Here is a 5,829-nt window from a genome sequence, read left to right as displayed (position 1 = left end):
TCTCCTTCTCTCTCTCTCTCTTTCGCCTCTCTTCCTTACACCATAACAATAACATAACTATAGATAAAGCAAAACAATTTTTTTTTTTGTACCAGTATAAGCATCGCGCCTTAAAATCCTAGAGGAGTGGCGTGTTTACAAAAGTCACGAGACTGGTCATTGGCCATTCTCTGTTTATGTTACTTTTAACTAGAACCTATTCACGATACATTCGTACAAACATTTGTTCAGTTATATCAACTATTTTCACTTCTCCAATCGCCACAATACCGCATTTACACTGTGAGCAACTTCATTTAGAATATAACTAATGGTTTCAAAATGACTTTTATTTACAAGCAAATAAAATGGATATGCACGATTTAAATATATATATATATATATATATATATATATATATATATATATATATATATATATATATATATATATGACAAGGAAAACAGCGATATTTATGTTTCTCCCACGGTAGAATGCTGTTGCACAAGCGCCGGAAAGTGAAACTGAAGAGTCGGCGCCCTAGAGGACGAGCATTCTGATCGGTAAAAAATTCTGAATAGCCCTGTCAGCGTTTCCTGGTTGGGGCGTCATAGGCGATTAACAATAAACTAATCTCTTTTCAACAAGTGAAAAGGCAAAGGGTGAACCTCCTAGAACTGCACAGAACCAAAACAATGTATCTCAGCAATTATCAATAAACTAATCCTTTCCTAAATGGAGAAGATAATGTCTAAGGTGAACTTTGTAGAACTACACAGCACCAAAGCCACTTCCTTAGTCAGCAGGGAATAAGCCATCTTAACAATCGTCTACAGCTGACTTTGGGGACCGAGGGAAAATACCTGTCTCCCAAAACCCTAACTTTAACCTGTCTCCCACAAAACAAATAAATCTAATAAAATCATAGGATTAGTTAGATGCTCTCAAACTATTCTAAGAGTAGACCGCCAACTGTTTTTTATTTGGGTGCTTTTTTAGAATTATAAATATTTAAAAAAGAATACAAAAAATTTTTTATAATGTATGAATTCATCATGACACAAAGGCATCATATTCCAAAAATCATGTAAATTGATCAAGTAGTTTGTTTTTGTTTTAACTAAGAAATTTTTTTTCAATTTTAGTGATTTTAATACTCCATTAAAAGGCTAGTTTTGATGCCGCTAGTTCGAATTGAGTTATCTCCCTGCTATTTATTCAACATGGCCAATAAAAATCTTACTTCTTGCTTCATCATAAAATTAGATTTTCTTCGTTAAAAAAAACTAACTGATAATTTTAATTGATTTTTAGAATATGACATCTTTGTTCCATGATTTTTCTGTATTTTTTTTTAATGGGTGTCATTCTAAATAAGAACCCTGATTTGTTTAAGCAGGAAAATCTTTAATTGGGAGGTGATATTTCTTTGTGTTCATATGTAAGTCGAAATCTACTGCCACTATTATCTATAGTTTTTCTGTGCATGCATGGGTGTGTAGGTATCTATCTTCATTGAAATGGAACACATACATCAAATCTTTTGCCAAGATCACTGGAAAAATGGTTTGATCACTCCAACACTCCAGTAGATATCTCACTACCAATGCCATCCTCTATCTGTATGAGCCAGTTACACCCTAAAATGGAGTACTCTTGTCACGTCTGAGCAGGAGTTGCTTGGCATGCTCTATCCAGCCTTGATAGAATTCAAAACCGGCTTCAAAACCTAGTAGGTGATGCCCTTTTCTCTTTCCTGCAACCTCTTTCCCACAGAAGAGACGTTGCGATCCTATCTTTGCTTTATCATTATTTTCATGGCAAGTGCTTGACTGAACTATAGTTTCCCCTTGCTAAACTTTCACAAAAACACTCAACTAATTACAACATTTACAACAATTAAAAGATACTCCAACTTAACATCAAAATCTGACCCCCAAGATCGCCATGGGCATGGAATATGTGCCTACATCAAAGATGGCTTTCCATGTGGTAGGGATATCTCCAGAGAAGACCCTAATTTACCTTATATGTGCTTTCGGGTTGCACTAGCTTACACCACTGCATTTATATTTGCCCTCTATCGCCCCCACAACAGTGTGGTTACTATCTTTAAGAGCATATCTGAGAAAATTGACCACGTCCTGTCTGCTCATCCTTCGGCTAACATTCACATTTGCGGTGACTTCAATGTCCATAATGTGGAATGGCTGACCCACTCAAATAAAACAGATGACAAGGAGGGGTTTTGTCATGATTTTGCCATTGCCTATGACCTCACTCAGATTGTTCATGAACCCGCCCGTGTGCCCGATACACCCAGTCAATATGCAAGCCTTCTAGAACTTTTCCTCACAATTTCCCCTGATCTATGTTCATGTTCCATTCTACCTCCTCTGGGATCCGCTGACCACTCTGTTGTATCAATTAAGATAAAAATGAAATGCAATAAGCCTTCAGACGTACCTCTCCACCGTACTGTATATCGATACTCTATGGTTGACTGGGATAGCTTCCGTACATTCATATCTGACCTACCTCTGCATTCCATGTTTAAAAAGGATGTGTCCTCTATAGTATCAGACCTGACCGAATGGTTAATTGTAGGCATAGACCGACTCATACCATCCAAAAAATTCCAACAACAATCTAACAGCCAGCCAATGGTTCTCCTCAGAATGTGCTGCTGTCATCATGCACAGAAATCACTTTTTCCATAGCTACCAACGTAATAGATGTACTGAGACTAAAGCTGCTTTCAGGACTGCCAGCAACCACTGTAAAAGAGTAACAAAACATGCAAGAGAGCTATATTCTCAGTCTGTTAAATCCAAAGTAGCTGAGCAGCAGCTTGGTTCCCACCAGTTCTGGCAAATAGCAAACAGGATCTTAAACAGAAGCGTGCTTCTATCCCAACTATCATCAATGGACCTGAGGTCATCTCGTCAGCATCAGACAAGGCCAGACTATTTGCCAAGAACTTTGCAGCTAATTCTACCCTATGCGACAAAGGCTATCAACTTCCTGTATTTCCTCCTATGACAGACAACACGCTATGCAACATACAAATATCTGTGCATGAGTTCACCAAACTAATCAAGAACCTTGATTCCAGTAAAGCAACTGGCCCTGACGGTATTCAAGTTATAGTGCTGAAAAAGCTCCAACCAGAACTTTACCCCATACTTACAAAACTGTTTAAGCGTTGCCTTAAGGAGAAGTGCTTTCCAACACCCTGGAAAACCTCATCAATATGCCCTGTATTTAAAAATTCAGGTGAAAAGTCATCTCCCTCTCAGTACAGACTAATAAGTCTCCTGTGTGTCATAAGTAAGTTCTTGGAATCCATATTAAATAAAGAAGTAGTCAACCACCTCAGCAGAAATAACCATCTTAGTGACATGCAAAATGGTTTCCGTTCTGCTAGATCTACAGCAGATCTGCTAACGGTTATATCTAATAGGATTAGTGAATCTCTCGACAAAGGCTTCCTTTCTAGGACAATTGCTCTTGACATATCAAAGGCCTTTGATAAGGTTTTTTTTTTTTAAATTTTTTTTTTATTACATTTTCACCCCAAACAAGGCAAATTGCCACTTTGGTGTAGGGGGCTACTATCAGGGGCAACAATTACTGGGGTACTATGTAGGGATTTGGGCAGCAAGGTGTCGGTTCACGTTACACTTGAACTTCTGCACGTCAGTACTGTTGGGGAAGCAGGGACCTGGAATGGAATTCCAGAGTCTAGCGGTTCTGGGGAAGAAACTATTGGAGTAAAAAGATCTTTTACATCTAGGGATCTCTACAGTGTGGGGGGTGGGATTTAGCAGCCTGTCGGGTTTGTCGAGGGTGCTCACGTCGTGGGGGCACAAGTGATTGCAGTTCGTCAGAGCATTCACCACTAAAATACTTGTAGAAAAGGCAGAGGGATGCAACATTTCGTCGATGGGACAGAGGCTGAAGCTTAGATGCCAGTTCAGGGCCTATCAGGTTTGCGACTCTCTTTTGAACCTTGTCAAGGAGCGAGAGACTAGTAGCAGATGCACCAGCCCAGATGTGGCAGCAATACTCCATACATGGGCGAATGGTGGCCTTATAGAGGTACAGGATACTTTCGGGTGTTAGTAGTTTTCTAGCACTGTAGAGAGAGCCCACCTTTCTTGCAGCGGCCCTGGCAATGCCTTCAATGTAATTGTTCCAACTCATATTTCCTGTGAACGTTAGGCCAAGGAGTTTGAAAGATGGACTCTCAGATAAAGAGTTGTTGGCCATTGCTATGGGTGGTAGAGAGGGTTTCTTGTAATTATTGAATGAAACTAGTTTAGTCTTGGCAGCATTGAACGCGACCAACCACTTTTGTCCCCATTCCACTACAGATTGGAGGTCTTCCTCTAGTGTTTCTGCCATTTCTTTAGAAATGTGTTCATTCGTCTTCCTGTCGTGCCTGCCATAGAGTGTAGTGTCATCAGCATATATACCCATCTCAGAGGCAATGTTGTTGGGGAGGTCATTTATGAATATCAGGAAGAATAGAGGTCCAAGGATAGAACCCTGGGGCACCCCCGCATTTATATTATATTGTTTAGATGTACGACCGTCGAGGACAACCTGGATTTTTCTCTTATCTAAGAAGGATTTAATTATGTTAAGTATTCTACCAGTGATACCGTATGATCTGATTTTACTGAGGGAGACCCTCATGCCATACCCTGTCAAAAGCCTTAGATATATCTAGAGCTACCGCTCTGCCCTCCCCAGCTTTGTCCAGTGAATGGTATATACGTTCAGAGATCACAGTTAGGATGTCTGCTGTGGAACGGGCTTGTCTAAATCCATATTGTTTGTCAGTCAGTAGTTTAGCATCTGTAAGATGATGGACTAGAGCATGGTTAATTATGGTCTCAAATATTTTGGCAAAAAGTGGGAGGAGGCTAATGGGGCGATAATTTGATGGGTCTGTCCTTTCGCCAGAATTCTTGGAATAAAGGACTACTTCACACGATTTCCAGCTACAGTATAACTGGAAATGTTTTCTCAATTATTAAATCATTTCTTTCTGATAGGCTCATAAGAGTAGTGGTTGATGGGCTGAAATCAGAAGCCCACAGTATTAATTCTGGAGTCCCTCAAAGGTCCATCCTGGGCTCAACTCTCTTCTTGATCTACATCAATGATCTCCCAAAACACATACTTAAATCATTTGTTGACATCTATGCTGATGACATGACCATCTACGGCAACACATGAAAGGCTGTAAATGACAAAGTTCTCTCTGATTCTCTCTCCTCTGATCTTGAGCACGTGGTACAGTGGGGGAAGAGGTGGTTGGTTACTTTTAATGCATCTAAAACCAAGCTTCTATCTTTACATCATCAACGGTTTGATCCCCATCTGGCATCAATTAAAATGGATGGCTCTCGTCTTGGGGAGGCTCCATGTTTTGACAAGCTTCTGGGATTGACCTTTACTCCTGACCTGAAATGGAACACGTACATCAAATCTGTTGCCAAGGTTGCTGGAAAAATGGTGGGATCCTTCTACCGCTCCAGAAGATATCTCACTACTGATGCAATTCTTGATATATATAAAAGCCAAGTACATCAAAAGATGGAATACTGCTGCTATGTCTGGGCAGGAGCTGCTAAAACAGCCTATACTGCCTTGACAGAGTACAAAATAGACTTCGTGGGGGATGCCCTTTTCTCTTCCCTGCAGCCTCTCTCCCACAGAAGAGATGTTGCGAGCCTATCCTTGTTTTATCGTTATTTCCATGGGAAGTGCTCGTCTGAGCTCCAATCTCTCCTCCCCCCCTCACGAGAGACACCCGTCTGGCTGAAACTACTGTCTATA

Source organism: Euprymna scolopes, chromosome 43, assembly GCF_053919585.1.
Source record: "Euprymna scolopes isolate OS-2025 chromosome 43, ASM5391958v1, whole genome shotgun sequence".
Classification (NCBI taxonomy): Eukaryota; Metazoa; Mollusca; class Cephalopoda; order Sepiida; family Sepiolidae; genus Euprymna; species Euprymna scolopes.
This window is presented reverse-complemented; position numbering follows the sequence as displayed.